Source organism: Dermacentor andersoni, chromosome 1 (assembly GCF_023375885.2).
Source record: "Dermacentor andersoni chromosome 1, qqDerAnde1_hic_scaffold, whole genome shotgun sequence".
Lineage (NCBI taxonomy): Eukaryota > Metazoa > Arthropoda > Arachnida > Ixodida > Ixodidae > Dermacentor > Dermacentor andersoni.
Window position 1 is genome coordinate 403,087,841 of NC_092814.1, and position 17,306 is coordinate 403,105,146.

The window sequence follows — 17,306 nt, forward strand, 5'->3', positions numbered from 1 at the left end:
GGTGGTGGGCGATGTTGGCGCACGCTCGGTAGCAGGTCCAGGCTGATCGCAGTCGGCGATGACAATTTCTTTCTTGGTAGATTAGGATCTGCCGCTTGGCAGTGCAGTCTTGTCCAGCGCTGAAAACAAGCTTTCGATGCAGAGTCCAGCCACCGTGCAGTCAAGCTTCAAAAAGCAGGAACGTCATTACGCGTGACCATGTCGCAGCACTGGAGAACTAAGCGTCTCCGGCTGTAGCAGGGTCCTTTTATATTTGACCCAGGTGGGTGGCGATGTCGGCGCATGCTGGGTAGCAGGTCCAGGCTGATAGCAGTCGGCGATGACAATTTATTTCTTGGTAGATTAGGATCTGCCGCTTGACAGTGCAGTCTTGTCCAGCGCTGAAAACAAGCTTTCGGTGCAGCGTCCAGTCACCGTGTAGTCAAGCTTCAAAAAGCAGGAAAGTCAATACGCGTGACCGTGTCGCACCACTGGCTAAGCGTCTCCGTCTGTAGCAGGGTCCTTTCATAATTGATCCAGGTGGGGATAATGTCGGCGCATGCTCGGTAGCAGGTACAGTCTGATACCAGTTGGCGATGACAATGTCTTTCTTGGTAGATTAAGATCTGCCGCTGGGCAATGCAGTCTTGTCCAGCGCTGAACACAAGCTTTCGAAGCAGCGTCTAGCCACCGTTTAGTCAAGCTTCAAAAAGCAGGAAATTCAATACGCGTGCCCGTGTCGCAGCACTGCCGAACTGAGCGTCTCCGGCTGTAGCAGGGTCCTTTTATATTTAACCCAGGTGGGGGGCGATGTCGGCGAATCTTCGGTAAGAGCTCCAGGCTGATAGCAGTCGGCGATGGAAATTTCTTTCTTGGTAGATTAGGATCTGCCGCTTGGCAATGCAGTCTTGTCCAGCGCTGAAAACAAGCTTTCGATGCAGCGTCCTGCCACCGTGTAGTCAAGCTTCAAAAAGGAGGAAAGTCAATACGCGTGACCGTGTCGCACCACTGCCGAACTGAGCGTCTCCGGCTGTAGAAGGTCCTTTTATATTTGACCCACGTGGGGGGCGATGTCGGCGAATCTTCGGTAGGAGCTCCAGGCTGATAGCAGTCGGCAATGAAAATTTATTTCTTGGTAGATTAGGATCTGCCGCTTGGCAATGCAGTCTTGTCCAACGCTGAAAACAAGCTTTCGATGCAGCGTCCTGCCACCGTGTAGTCAAGCTTCAAAAAGGAGGAAAGTCAATACGCGTGACCGTGTCGCAGCACTGGCGACCTAAGCTGCTCCGGATGTAGCAGGGTCCTCTTATAATTGATCCAGGTGGGGGTGATGTCGGCGCATGCTCGGTAGCCGGTCCAGGCTGATAACAGTCGGCGATGACAATTTACTTCTCGGTAAATTAGTATCCGCCGCTTGGCTGTGCAGTCTTGTCCAGAGCTGAAAACAAGCTTTCGATGCAGCGTCCTGCCACCGTGTAGTCAAGCTTCAAAAAGGAGGAAAGTCAATACGCGTGACCGTGTCGCACCACTGCCGAACTAAGCGTCTCCGGCTGTAGCAGGGTCCTCTTATAATTGACCCAGGTGGGGGTGATGTCGGCGCATGCTCGGTAGCATGTCCAGGGTGATAGCAGTCGGCGATGACAATTTCTTTCTTGGTAGATTCGGATCCGCCCGTTGGCAGTGCAGTCTTGTCCAGCGCTGAAAAAAATCTTGCGATGCAGCGTCCAGTCACCGTGTAGTCAAGCTTCAAAAAGCAGGAAAGTAAATACGCGTGACCGTGTCGCACCACTGGCTAAGCGTCTCCGTCTGTAGCAGGCTCCTTTCATAATTGATCCAGGTAGGGATGATGTCGGCGCATGCTCGGTAGCAGGTACAGGCTGATAGGAGTTGGTGATGACAATGACTTTCTTTTTAGATTAAGATCTGCCGCTTGGCAGTGCAGTCTTGTCCAGCGCTGAAAACAAGCTTTCGATGCAGCTTCCTGCCAACGTGTAGTCAAGCTTTAAAAAGGACGAAAGTCAAAACGCGGACCGTGACGCACCACTGCCGAACTAAGCGTCTCCGGCTGTAGCAGGGTCCTTTTATAATTGACCCAGGTGGTGGGCGATGTCGGCGCACGCTCAGTAGCAGGTCCAGGCTGATCGCAGTCGGCGATGACAATTTCTTTCTTGGTAGATTAGGATCTGCCGCTTGGCAGTGCAGTCTTGTCCAGCGCTGAAAACAAGCTTTCGATGCAGAGTCCAGCCACCGTGCAGTCAAGCTTCAAAAAGCAGGAACGTCATTACGCGTGACCATGTCGCAGCACTGGAGAACTAAGCGTCTCCGGCTGTAGCAGGGTCCTTTTATATTTGACCCAGGTGGGTGGCGATGTCGGCGCATGCTGGGTAGCAGGTCCAGGCTGATAGCAGTCGGCGATGACAATTTATTTCTTGGTAGATTAGGATCTGCCGCTTGACAGTGCTGTCTTGTCCAGCGCTAAAAACGAGCTTTCGATGCAGCGTCCAGCCACCGTGTAGTCAAGCTTCAAAAAGCAGGAAAGTCAATACACTTGACCGTGTGGCACCACTCGCTAACTAAGCGTCTCCGTCTGTAGCAGGGTGCGTTTTAATTGATCCAGGTGGGGGTGATGTCGGCGCATGCTGGGTAGCAGGTACAGGCTGATAGCAGTGTGCGATGACAATTTCTTTCTTGGTAGATTAAGATCGCCCGCTTGGCAGTGCAGTCTTGTCCAGCGCTGAAAACAAGCTTTCTGCCGCTTGGCAGCGCTGTCTTGTCCAGCGCTAACAACGACCTTTCGATGCAGCGTCCAGCCACCGTGTAGTCAAGCTTCAAAAAAGACGAACGTCAATACGTGTGACCGTGTCGCACCACGGCCGAACTAAGCGTCTCCGGCTGTAGCAGGGTCCTTTTATAATTGACCCCGGTGGTGGTGATGTCGGCGCATGCTCGGTAGCAGGTCCAGGCTGATAGCAGTCGGCGATGACATTTTCTTTCTTGGTAGATTAAGATCGCCCGCTTGGCAGTGCAGTCATGTCCAGCGCTGAAAACAAGCTTTCGATGCAGCGTCCTGCCACCGTGTAGTCAAGCTTCAAAAAGGAGGAAAGTCAATACGCGTAACCGTGTCGCACCACTACCGAACTAAGTGTCTCCGGCTGTAGCAGGGTCCTTTTATAATTGACCCAGGTGGTGGGCGATGTCGGCGCATGCTCGGTAGCAGGTCCAGACTTATAGCAGTCGGTGATGACAACTTATTTCTTGGTAAATTAGTATCCGCCGCTTGGCATTGCAGTCTTGTCCAGCGCTAAAAACAAGCTTTCGATGCAGCGGCCAGCCACCGCGTAGTCAATCTTCAAAAAGCAGCAAAGTCAATACGCGTGACCGTGTCGCAGCACTGGCGACCTAAGCTGCTCCGGATGTAGCAGGGTCCTCTTATAATTGATCCAGGTGGGGGTGATGTCGGCGCATGCTCGGTAGCCGGTCCAGGCTGATAACAGTCGGCGATGACAATTTACTTCTCGGTAAATTAGTATCCGCCGCTTGGCTGTGCAGTCTTGTCCAGAGCTGAAAACAAGCTTTCGATGCAGCGTCCTGCCAACGTGTAGTCAAGCTTTAAAAAGACGGAAGTCAAAACGCGGACCGTGACGCACCACTGCCGAACTAAGCGTCTCCGGTTGTAGCAGGGTCCTTTTATAATTGACCCAGGGGGGGGCGATGTCGGCGCATGCTCGTTAGCAGGTCCAGGCTGATAGCAGTCGGCGGTTGTAGCAGGGTCCTTTTATAATTGACCCAGGGGGGGGCGATGTCGGCGCATGCTCGGTAGCCGGTACAGGCTGATAACAGTCGGCGATGACAATTTACTTCTCGGTAAATTAGTATCCGCCGCTTGGCTGTGCAGTCTTGTCCAGAGCTGAAAACAAGCTTTCGATGCAGCGTCCTGCCAACGTGTAGTCAAGCTTTAAAAAGACGGAAGTCAAAACGCGGACCGTGACGCACCACTGCCGAACTAAGCGTCTCCGGTTGTAGCAGGGTCCTTTTATAATTGACCCAGGGGGGGGCGATGTCGGCGCATGCTCGTTAGCAGGTCCAGGCTGATAGCAGTCGGCGATGACCATTTCCTTCTTGGTAAATTAGTATCCGCCACTTGGGAGTGCAGTCTTTTACAGCGCTGAAAACAAGCTTTCGATGCAGCGGCCACCGCCGAGCAGTCAAGCTTCAAAAAGGAGGAAAGTCAATACGCGTGACCGTGTCGCACCACTGCCGAACTAAGCGTCTCCGGCTGTAGCAGGGTCCTTTTATATTTGACACAGGTGGGGGTGATGTCGGCGCATGCTCGGTAGCAGGTCCAGGGTGATAGCAGTCGGCGATGACAATTTCTTTCTTGGTAGATTCGGATCCGCCCGTTGGCAGTGCAGTCTTGTCCATCGCTGAAAACAAGCTTGCCATGCAGCGTCAAGTCACCGTGTAGTCAAGCTTCAAAAAGCAGGAAAGTCAATACGCGTGACCGTGTCGCACCACTGCCGAACTAAGCGGCTCCGGATGTAGCAGGGTCCTTTTATATTTGACCCAGGTGGGGAGCGATGTCGGCGCATGCTCGGTAGCAGGTCCAGGCTGATAGCAGTCGGCGATGACAACCTATTTCTTGGTAAATTAGTATCCACCGCTTGGCATTGCAGTCTTGTGCAGCGCTGAAAACAAGCTTTCGATACAGCGTCCAGCCACCGTGTAGTCAAGCTTCAAAAAAGACGAAAGTCAATACGCGTGACCGTGTCGAAGCACTGGCGAACTGAGCGTCTCCGGCTCTAGCAGGATCCTTTTATAATAACCCAGGTGGGGGGGCGATGTCGGCGAATCATCAGTAGCAGCTCTAGGCTGATAGCAGTCGGCGATAACAATTTCTTTCAAGGTAGATTAGGATATGCCGCCTGGCAGTGCTGTCTTGTCCAGCGCTAAAAACAAGCTTTCGATGCAGCGTCCAGATACCGTGTATTCAAGCTTCAAAAAAGAGGAAAGTCAATACGCGTGACCGTGTCGCACCACTGCCGAAGTAAGCGTCTCCGGCTGTAGCAGGATCCTTTTGTAATTGACCCAGATGGGGGTGATGTGGGCGCATGCTCGGTAGCCGGTCCAGGCTGATAACAGTCGGCGATGACCATTTACTTCTTGTTAAGTTTGTATCCGCCGCTTGGGAATGCAGTCTTTTACAGCGCTGAAAACAAGCTTTCGATGCAGCGTCCAGCCACCGTGCAGTCAAGCTTCAAAAAGCAGGCAAGTCAATACGCGTGACCGTGTCGCACCACTGGCTAAGCGTCTCCGTCTGTAGCAGGGTCCTTTCATAATTGATCCAGGTGGGGACGATGTCGGCGCATGCTGGGTAGCAGGTACAGGCTGATAGCAGTTGGCGATGACAATTTCTTTCTTGGTAGATTAGGATCGGCCGCTTGGCAATGCAGTCTTGTCCAGCGCTGAAAACAAGCTTTTGATGCAGCGTCCTGCCACCGTGTAGTCAAGCTTCAAAAAGGAGGAAAGTCAATACGCGTGACCGTGTCACACGACTGCCGAACTAAGCGGCTCCGGCTGTAGCAGGGTCCTTTATAATTGACCCAGGTGGGGGGCGATGTCGGCGCATGCTCGGTAGCAGGTCCAGGCTGATAGCAGTCGGCGATGACAATTTATTTCTTGGTAAATTAGGATCCGCCCCTTCGCAGTGCTGTCTTGTCCAGCGCTGAAAACAAGCTTTCGATGAAGCGTCCAGCCACAGTGTAGTCAAGCTTCAAAAAGCAGGCAAGTCAATACGCGTGACCGTGTCGCACCACTGGCTAAGCGTCTCCGTCTGTAGCAGGGTCCTTTCATAATTGATCCAGGTGGGGATGATGTCGGCGCATGCTGGGTAGCAGGTACAGGCTGATAGCAGTCGGCGATGACAATTTCTTTCTTGGTAGATTAAGATCGGCCGCTTGGCAATGCAGTCTTCTCCAGCGCTGAAAACAAGCTTTCGATGCAGCGTCCTGCCACCGTGTAGTCAAGCTTCAAAAAGGAGGAAAGTCAATACGCGTGACCGTGTCGCACCACTGCCGAACTAAGCGTCTCCGGCTGTAGCAGGGTCCTTTTATAATTGACCCAGGTGGTGGGCGATGTCGGCGCATGCTCGGTAGCAGGTCCAGACTTATAGCAGTCGGTGATGACAACTTATTTCTTGGTAAATTAGTATCCGCCGCTTGGCATTGCAGTCTTGTCCAGCGCTAAAAACAAGCTTTCGATGCAGCGGCCAGCCACCGCGTAGTCAATCTTCAAAAAGCAGCAAAGTCAATACGCGTGACCGTGTCGCAGCACTGGCGACCTAAGCTGCTCCGGATGTAGCAGGGTCCTCTTATAATTGATCCAGGTGGGGGTGATGTCGGCGCATGCTCGGTAGCCGGTCCAGGCTGATAACAGTCGGCGATGACAATTTACTTCTCGGTAAATTAGTATCCGCCGCTTGGCTGTGCAGTCTTGTCCAGAGCTGAAAACAAGCTTTCGATGCAGCGTCCTGCCAACGTGTTGTCAAGCTTTAAAAAGACGGAAGTCAAAACGCGGACCGTGACGCACCACTGCCGAACTAAGCGTCTCCGGTTGTAGCAGGGTCCTTTTATAATTGACCCAGGGGGGGGCGATGTCGGCGCATGCTCGTTAGCAGGTCCAGGCTGATAGCAGTCGGCGGTTGTAGCAGGGTCCTTTTATAATTGACCCAGGGGGGGGCGATGTCGGCGCATGCTCGGTAGCCGGTCCAGGCTGATAACAGTCGGCGATGACAATTTACTTCTCGGTAAATTAGTATCCGCCGCTTGGCTGTGCAGTCTTGTCCAGAGCTGAAAACAAGCTTTCGATGCAGCGTCCTGCCAACGTGTAGTCAAGCTTTAAAAAGACGGAAGTCAAAACGCGGACCGTGACGCACCACTGCCGAACTAAGCGTCTCCGGTTGTAGCAGGGTCCTTTTATAATTGACCCAGGGGGGGGGCGATGTCGGCGCATGCTCGTTAGCAGGTCCAGGCTGATAGCAGTCGGCGATGACCATTTCCTTCTTGGTAAATTAGTATCCGCCACTTGGGAGTGCAGTCTTTTACAGCGCTGAAAACAAGCTTTCGATGCAGCGGCCACCGCCGAGCAGTCAAGCTTCAAAAAGAAGGAAAGTCCATACACGTGACCGTGTCGCAGCACTGGCGAACTAAGCGTCGCCGGCTGTAGCAGGGTCCTCTTATAATTGACCCAGGTGGGGGTGATGTCGGCGCATGCTCGGTAGCAGGTCCAGGCTGATAGCAGTCGGCGATGACAATTTCTTTCTTGGTAGATTAAGATCGGCCGCTTGGCAATGCAGTCTTGTCGAGCGCTGAAAACAAGCTTTTGATGCAGCGTCCTGCCACCGTGTAGTCAAGCTTCAAAAAGGAGGAAAGTCAATACGCGTGACCGTGTCGCACCACTGCCGAACTAAGCGTCTCCGGCTGTAGCAGGGTCCTTTTATATTTGACACAGGTGGGGGTGATGTCGGCGCATGCTCGGTAGCAGGTCCAGGGTGATAGCAGTCGGCGATGACAATTTCTTTCTTGGTAGATTCGGATCCGCCCGTTGGCAGTGCAGTCTTGTCCATCGCTGAAAACAAGCTTGCCATGCAGCGTCAAGTCACCGTGTAGTCAAGCTTCAAAAAGCAGGAAAGTCAATACGCGTGACCGTGTCGCACCACTGCCGAACTAAGCGGCTCCGGATGTAGCAGGGTCCTTTTATATTTGACCCAGGTGGGGAGCGATGTCGGCGCATGCTCGGTAGCAGGTCCAGGCTGATAGCAGTCGGCGATGACAACCTATTTCTTGGTAAATTAGTATCCACCGCTTGGCATTGCAGTCTTGTGCAGCGCTGAAAACAAGCTTTCGATACAGCGTCCAGCCACCGTGTAGTCAAGCTTCAAAAAAGACGAAAGTCAATACGCGTGACCGTGTCGAAGCACTGGCGAACTGAGCGTCTCCGGCTCTAGCAGGATCCTTTTATAATAACCCAGGTGGGGGGGCGATGTCGGCGAATCATCAGTAGCAGCTCTAGGCTGATAGCAGTCGGTGATAACAATTTCTTTCAAGGTAGATTAGGATATGCCGCCTGGCAGTGCTGTCTTGTCCAGCGCTAAAAACAAGCTTTCGATGCAGCGTCCAGATACCGTGTATTCAAGCTTCAAAAAAGAGGAAAGTCAATACGCGTGACCGTGTCGCACCACTGCCGAAGTAAGCGTCTCCGGCTGTAGCAGGATCCTTTTGTAATTGACCCAGATGGGGGTGATGTGGGCGCATGCTCGGTAGCCGGTCCAGGCTGATAACAGTCGGCGATGACCATTTACTTCTTGTTAAGTTTGTATCCGCCGCTTGGGAATGCAGTCTTTTACAGCGCTGAAAACAAGCTTTCGATGCAGCGTCCAGCCACCGTGCAGTCAAGCTTCAAAAAGCAGGCAAGTCAATACGCGTGACCGTGTCGCACCACTGGCTAAGCGTCTCCGTCTGTAGCAGGGTCCTTTCATAATTGATCCAGGTGGGGACGATGTCGGCGCATGCTGGGTAGCAGGTACAGGCTGATAGCAGTTGGCGATGACAATTTCTTTCTTGGTAGATTAGGATCGGCCGCTTGGCAATGCAGTCTTGTCCAGCGCTGAAAACAAGCTTTTGATGCAGCGTCCTGCCACCGTGTAGTCAAGCTTCAAAAAGGAGGAAAGTCAATACGCGTGACCGTGTCACACGACTGCCGAACTAAGCGGCTCCGGCTGTAGCAGGGTCCTTTATAATTGACCCAGGTGGGGGGCGATGTCGGCGCATGCTCGGTAGCAGGTCCAGGCTGATAGCAGTCGGCGATGACAATTTATTTCTTGGTAAATTAGGATCCGCCCCTTCGCAGTGCTGTCTTGTCCAGCGCTGAAAACAAGCTTTCGATGAAGCGTCCAGCCACAGTGTAGTCAAGCTTCAAAAAGCAGGCAAGTCAATACGCGTGACCGTGTCGCACCACTGGCTAAGCGTCTCCGTCTGTAGCAGGGTCCTTTCATAATTGATCCAGGTGGGGATGATGTCGGCGCATGCTGGGTAGCAGGTACAGGCTGATAGCAGTTGGCGATGACAATTTCTTTCTTGGTAGATTAAGATCGGCCGCTTGGCAATGCAGTCTTCTCCAGCGCTGAAAACAAGCTTTCGATGCAGCGTCCTGCCACCGTGTAGTCAAGCTTCAAAAAGGAGGAAAGTCAATACGCGTGACCGTGTCGCACCACTGCCGAACTAAGCGTCTCCGGCTGTAGCAGGGTCCTTTTATAATTGACCCAGGTGGGGGTGATGTCGGCGCATGCTCGGTAGCAGGTCCTGGGTGATAGCAGTCGGCGATGACAATTTCTTTCTTGGTAGATTCGGATCCGCCCGTTGGCAGTGCAGTCTTGTCCATCGCTGAAAACAAGCTTGCTATGCAGCGTCCAGTCACCGTGTAGTCAAGCTTCAAAAAGCAGGAAAGTCAATACGCGTGACCGTGTCGCACCACTGGCTAAGCGTCTCCGTCTCTAACAGGGTCCTTTCATGATTGTTCCAGCTGGGGGGCGATGTCGGCGCATGCTCGATAGCAGGTCCAGGCTGATAGCAGTCGGCGATGACAATTTCTTTCTTGGTAGATTAGGATCTGCCGCTTGGCAGTGCAGTGTTGTCCAGCGCTGAAAATAAGCTTTCGAAGCAGCGTCTAGCCACGGTTTACTCAAGCTTCAAAAAGCAGGAAATTCAATACGCGTGCCCGTGTCGCACCACTGCCGAACTAAGCGGCTCCGGCTGTAGCAGGGTCCTTTTATAATTGACCCAGGTGGAGGCGAAGTCGGCGCATGCTCGGTAGCAGGTCCAGGCTTATAGCAGTCGGCGATGACAACTTATTTCTTGGTAAATTAGTATCCGCCGCTTGGCATTGCAATCTTGTTCAGCTCTGAAAACAAGCTTTCGATGCAGCGTCCAGCCACCGTGCAGTCAAGCTTCAAAAAGCAGGCAAGTCAATACGCGTGACCGTGTCGCACCACTGGCTAAGCGTCTCCGTCTGTAGCAGGGTCCTTTCATAATTGATCCAGGTGGGGATGATGTCGGCGCATGCTGGGTAGCAGGTACAGGCTGATAGCAGTTGGCGATGACAATTTCTTTCTTGGTAGATTAAGATCGGCCGCTTGGCAATGCAGTCTTGTCCAGCGCTGAAAACAAGCATTTGATGCAGTGTCCTGCCACCGTGTAGTCAAGCTTCAAGAAGGAGGAAAGTCAATACGCGTGACCGTGTCGCACCACTGCCGAACTAAGCGTCTCCGGCTGTAGCAGGGTCCTTTTATAATTGACCCAGGTGGGGGTGATGTCGGCGCATGCTCGGTAGCAAGTCCAGGGTGATAGCAGTCGGCGATGTCAATTTCTTTCTTGGTAGATTCGGATCCGCCCGATGGCAGTGCGGACTTGTCCAGCGCTGAAAACAAGCTTCCGATGCAGCCTCCAGCCACCGTGCAGTCAAGCTTCAAAAAGCAGGAAAGTCAATACGCTTGACCGTGTGGCACCACTGCCTAACTAAGCGTCTCCGTCTGATGCAGGGTCCTTTTATAATTGATCCAGGTGGGGGTGATGTCGGCGCATGCTCGGTAGCAGGTCCAGGCTGATAGCAGTCGGAGATGACAATTTATTTCTTGGTAGATTAGGATCTGCCGCTTGGCAGTGCAGTCTAGTCCAGCGCTAAAAACAAGCTTTCGAAGCAGCGTCTAGCCACGGTTTAGTCAAGGTTCAAAAAGCAGGAAATTCAATACGCGTACACGTGTCGCACGACTGCCGAACTAAGCGGCTCCGGCTGTAGCAGGGTCCTTTTATATTTGACCCAGGTGGGGGCGAAGTCGGCGCATGCTCGGTAGCAGGTCCAGGCTTATAGCAGTCGGCGATGACAACTTATTTCTTGGTAAATTAGTATCCGCCGCTTGGCATTGCAATCTTGTTCAGCTCTGAAAACAAGCTTTCGATGCAGCGTCCAGCCACCGTGCAGGCAAGCTTCAAAAAGCAGGCAAGTCAATACGCGTGACCGTGTCGCACCACTGGCTAAGCGTCTCCGTCTCTAGCAGGGTCCTTTCATAATTGATCCAGGTGGGGATGATGTCGGCGCATGCTGGGTAGCAGGTACAGGCTGATAGCAGTTGGCGATGACAATTTCTTTCTTGGTAGATTAAGATCGGCCGCTTGGCAATGCAGTCTTGTCCAGCGCTGAAAACAAGCTTTTGATGCAGCGTCCTGCCACCGTGTAGTCAAGCTTCAAAAAGGAGGAAAGTCAATACGCGTGACCGTGTCGCACCACTGCCGAACTAAGCGTCTCCGGCTGTAGCAGGGTCCTTTTATATTTGACCCAGGTGGGTGGCGATGTCGGCGCATGCTGGGTAGCAGGTCCAGGCTGATAGCAGTCGGCGATGACAATTTATTTCTTGGTAGATTAGGATCTGCCGCTTGACAGTGCTGTCTTGTCCAGCGCTAAAAACGAGCTTTCGATGCAGCGTCCAGCCACCGTGTAGTCAAGCTTCAAAAAGCAGGAAAGTCAATACACTTGACCGTGTGGCACCACTCGCTAACTAAGCATCTCCGTCTGTAGCAGGGTGCGTTTTAATTGATCCAGGTGGGGGTGATGTCGGCGCATGCTGGGTAGCAGGTACAGGCTGATAGCAGTGTGCTATGACAATTTCTTTCTTGGTAGATTAAGATCGCCCGCTTGGCAGTGCAGTCTTGTCCAGCGCTGAAAACAAGCTTTCTGCCGCTTGGCAGCGCTGTCTTGTCCAGCGCTAACAACGACCTTTCGATGCAGCGTCCAGCCACCGTGTAGTCAAGCTTCAAAAAAGACGAACGTCAATACGTGTGACCGTGTCGCACCACGGCCGAACTAAGCGTCTCCGGCTGTAGCAGGGTCCTTTTATAATTGACCCCGGTGGTGGTGATGTCGGCGCATGCTCGGTAGCAGGTCCAGGCTGATAGCAGTCGGCGATGACATTTTCTTTCTTGGTAGATTAAGATCGCCCGCTTGGCAGTGCAGTCATGTCCAGCGCTGAAAACAAGCTTTCGATGCAGCGTCCTGCCACCGTGTAGTCAAGCTTCAAAAAGGAGGAAAGTCAATACGCGTAACCGTGTCGCACCACTACCGAACTAAGCGTCTCCGGCTGTAGCAGGGTCCTTTTATAATTGACCCAGGTGGTGGGCGATGTCGGCGCATGCTCGGTAGCAGGTCCAGACTTATAGCAGTCGGTGATGACAACTTATTTCTTGGTAAATTAGTATCCGCCGCTTGGCATTGCAGTCTTGTCCAGCGCTAAAAACAAGCTTTCGATGCAGCGGCCAGCCACCGCGTAGTCAATCTTCAAAAAGCAGCAAAGTCAATACGCGTGACCGTGTCGCAGCACTGGCGACCTAAGCTGCTCCGGATGTAGCAGGGTCCTCTTATAATTGATCCAGGTGGGGGTGATGTCGGCGCATGCTCGGTAGCCGGTCCAGGCTGATAACAGTCGGCGATGACAATTTACTTCTCGGTAAATTAGTATCCGCCGCTTGGCTGTGCAGTCTTGTCCAGAGCTGAAAACAAGCTTTCGATGCAGCGTCCTGCCAACGTGTTGTCAAGCTTTAAAAAGACGGAAGTCAAAACGCGGACCGTGACGCACCACTGCCGAACTAAGCGTCTCCGGTTGTAGCAGGGTCCTTTTATAATTGACCCAGGGGGGGGCGATGTCGGCGCATGCTCGTTAGCAGGTCCAGGCTGATAGCAGTCGGCGGTTGTAGCAGGGTCCTTTTATAATTGACCCAGGGGGGGGCGATGTCGGCGCATGCTCGGTAGCCGGTCCAGGCTGATAACAGTCGGCGATGACAATTTACTTCTCGGTAAATTAGTATCCGCCGCTTGGCTGTGCAGTCTTGTCCAGAGCTGAAAACAAGCTTTCGATGCAGCGTCCTGCCAACGTGTAGTCAAGCTTTAAAAAGACGGAAGTCAAAACGCGGACCGTGACGCACCACTGCCGAACTAAGCGTCTCCGGTTGTAGCAGGGTCCTTTTATAATTGACCCAGGGGGGGGGCGATGTCGGCGCATGCTCGTTAGCAGGTCCAGGCTGATAGCAGTCGGCGATGACCATTTCCTTCTTGGTAAATTAGTATCCGCCACTTGGGAGTGCAGTCTTTTACAGCGCTGAAAACAAGCTTTCGATGCAGCGGCCACCGCCGAGCAGTCAAGCTTCAAAAAGAAGGAAAGTCCATACACGTGACCGTGTCGCAGCACTGGCGAACTAAGCGTCGCCGGCTGTAGCAGGGTCCTCTTATAATTGACCCAGGTGGGGGTGATGTCGGCGCATGCTCGGTAGCAGGTCCAGGCTGATAGCAGTCGGCGATGACAATTTCTTTCTTGGTAGATTAAGATCGGCCGCTTGGCAATGCAGTCTTGTCGAGCGCTGAAAACAAGCTTTTGATGCAGCGTCCTGCCACCGTGTAGTCAAGCTTCAAAAAGGAGGAAAGTCAATACGCGTGACCGTGTCGCACCACTGCCGAACTAAGCGTCTCCGGCTGTAGCAGGGTCCTTTTATATTTGACACAGGTGGGGGTGATGTCGGCGCATGCTCGGTAGCAGGTCCAGGGTGATAGCAGTCGGCGATGACAATTTCTTTCTTGGTAGATTCGGATCCGCCCGTTGGCAGTGCAGTCTTGTCCATCGCTGAAAACAAGCTTGCCATGCAGCGTCAAGTCACCGTGTAGTCAAGCTTCAAAAAGCAGGAAAGTCAATACGCGTGACCGTGTCGCACCACTGCCGAACTAAGCGGCTCCGGATGTAGCAGGGTCCTTTTATATTTGACCCAGGTGGGGAGCGATGTCGGCGCATGCTCGGTAGCAGGTCCAGGCTGATAGCAGTCGGCGATGACAACCTATTTCTTGGTAAATTAGTATCCACCGCTTGGCATTGCAGTCTTGTGCAGCGCTGAAAACAAGCTTTCGATACAGCGTCCAGCCACCGTGTAGTCAAGCTTCAAAAAAGACGAAAGTCAATACGCGTGACCGTGTCGAAGCACTGGCGAACTGAGCGTCTCCGGCTCTAGCAGGATCCTTTTATAATAACCCAGGTGGGGGGGCGATGTCGGCGAATCATCAGTAGCAGCTCTAGGCTGATAGCAGTCGGCGATAACAATTTCTTTCAAGGTAGATTAGGATATGCCGCCTGGCAGTGCTGTCTTGTCCAGCGCTAAAAACAAGCTTTCGATGCAGCGTCCAGATACCGTGTATTCAAGCTTCAAAAAAGAGGAAAGTCAATACGCGTGACCGTGTCGCACCACTGCCGAAGTAAGCGTCTCCGGCTGTAGCAGGATCCTTTTGTAATTGACCCAGATGGGGGTGATGTGGGCGCATGCTCGGTAGCCGGTCCAGGCTGATAACAGTCGGCGATGACCATTTACTTCTTGTTAAGTTTGTATCCGCCGCTTGGGAATGCAGTCTTTTACAGCGCTGAAAACAAGCTTTCGATGCAGCGTCCAGCCACCGTGCAGTCAAGCTTCAAAAAGCAGGCAAGTCAATACGCGTGACCGTGTCGCACCACTGGCTAAGCGTCTCCGTCTGTAGCAGGGTCCTTTCATAATTGATCCAGGTGGGGACGATGTCGGCGCATGCTGGGTAGCAGGTACAGGCTGATAGCAGTTGGCGATGACAATTTCTTTCTTGGTAGATTAGGATCGGCCGCTTGGCAATGCAGTCTTGTCCAGCGCTGAAAACAAGCTTTTGATGCAGCGTCCTGCCACCGTGTAGTCAAGCTTCAAAAAGGAGGAAAGTCAATACGCGTGACCGTGTCACACGACTGCCGAACTAAGCGGCTCCGGCTGTAGCAGGGTCCTTTATAATTGACCCAGGTGGGGGGCGATGTCGGCGCATGCTCGGTAGCAGGTCCAGGCTGATAGCAGTCGGCGATGACAATTTATTTCTTGGTAAATTAGGATCCGCCCCTTCGCAGTGCTGTCTTGTCCAGCGCTGAAAACAAGCTTTCGATGAAGCGTCCAGCCACAGTGTAGTCAAGCTTCAAAAAGCAGGCAAGTCAATACGCGTGACCGTGTCGCACCACTGGCTAAGCGTCTCCGTCTGTAGCAGGGTCCTTTCATAATTGATCCAGGTGGGGATGATGTCGGCGCATGCTGGGTAGCAGGTAGAGGCTGATAGCAGTTGGCGATGACAATTTCTTTCTTGGTAGATTAAGATCGGCCGCTTGGCAATGCAGTCTTCTCCAGCGCTGAAAACAAGCTTTCGATGCAGCGTCCTGCCACCGTGTAGTCAAGCTTCAAAAAGGAGGAAAGTCAATACGCGTGACCGTGTCGCACCACTGCCGAACTAAGCGTCTCCGGCTGTAGCAGGGTCCTTTTATAATTGACCCAGGTGGGGGTGATGTCGGCGCATGCTCGGTAGCAGGTCCTGGGTGATAGCAGTCGGCGATGACAATTTCTTTCTTGGTAGATTCGGATCCGCCCGTTGGCAGTGCAGTCTTGTCCATCGCTGAAAACAAGCTTGCTATGCAGCGTCCAGTCACCGTGTAGTCAAGCTTCAAAAAGCAGGAAAGTCAATACGCGTGACCGTGTCGCACCACTGGCTAAGCGTCTCCGTCTCTAACAGGGTCCTTTCATGATTGTTCCAGCTGGGGGGCGATGTCGGCGCATGCTCGATAGCAGGTCCAGGCTGATAGCAGTCGGCGATGACAATTTCTTTCTTGGTAGATTAGGATCTGCCGCTTGGCAGTGCAGTGTTGTCCAGCGCTGAAAATAAGCTTTCGAAGCAGCGTCTAGCCACGGTTTACTCAAGCTTCAAAAAGCAGGAAATTCAATACGCGTACACGTGTCGCACGACTGCCGAACTAAGCGTCTCCGGCTGTAGCAGGGTCCTTTTATAATTGACCCAGGTGGGGGTGATGTCGGCGCATGCTCGGTAGCAAGTCCAGGGTGATAGCAGTCGGCGATGTCAATTTCTTTCTTGGTAGATTCGGATCCGCCCGATGGCAGTGCGGTCTTGTCCAGCGCTGAAAACAAGCTTCCGATGCAGCCTCCAGCCACCGTGCAGTCAAGCTTCAAAAAGCAGGAAAGTCAATACGCTTGACCGTGTGGCACCACTGCCTAACTAAGCGTCTCCGTCTGATGCAGGGTCCTTTTATAATTGATCCAGGTGGGGGTGATGTCGGCGCATGCTCGGTAGCAGGTCCAGGCTGATAGCAGTCGGAGATGACAATTTATTTCTTGGTAGATTAGGATCTGCCGCTTGGCAGTGCAGTCTAGTCCAGCGCTAAAAACAAGCTTTCGAAGCAGCGTCTAGCCACGGTTTAGTCAAGGTTCAAAAAGCAGGAAATTCAATACGCGTACACGTGTCGCACGACTGCCGAACTAAGCGGCTCCGGCTGTAGCAGGGTCCTTTTATATTTGACCCAGGTGGGGGCGAAGTCGGCGCATGCTCGGTAGCAGGTCCAGGCTTATAGCAGTCGGCGATGACAACTTATTTCTTGGTAAATTAGTATCCGCCGCTTGGCATTGCAATCTTGTTCAGCTCTGAAAACAAGCTTTCGATGCAGCGTCCAGCCACCGTGCAGGCAAGCTTCAAAAAGCAGGCAAGTCAATACGCGTGACCGTGTCGCACCACTGGCTAAGCGTCTCCGTCTCTAGCAGGGTCCTTTCATAATTGATCCAGGTGGGGATGATGTCGGCGCATGCTGGGTAGCAGGTACAGGCTGATAGCAGTTGGCGATGACAATTTCTTTCTTGGTAGATTAAGATCGGCCGCTTGGCAATGCAGTCTTGTCCAGCGCTGAAAACAAGCTTTTGATGCAGCGTCCTGCCACCGTGTAGTCAAGCTTCAAAAAGGAGGAAAGTCAATACGCGTGACCGTGTCGCACCACTGCCGAACTAAGCGTCTCTGGCTGTAGCAGGGTCCTTTTATATTTGACCCATGTAGGGGTGATGTCGGCGCATGCTGGGTAGCAGGTACAGGCTGATAGCAGTTGGCGATGAAATTTTCTTTCTTGGTAGATTAGGATCTGCCACTTGGCAATGCTGTCTTGTCCAGCGCTAAAAACGTCCTTTCGATGCAGCGTGCAGCCGCCGTGTAGTCAAGCTTCAAAAAGCAGGAAAGTCAATACGCTTGACCCTGTGGCACCACTGGCTAACTAAGCGTCTCCGTCTGTAGCAGAGTCCTTTTTAATTGATCCAGGTCGGGGTGATGTCGGCGCATGCTGGGTAGCAGGTACAGGCTGATAGCAGTGTGCGATGACAATTTATTTCTTGTTGGTTTTAGATCGGCCGCTTGGCAGT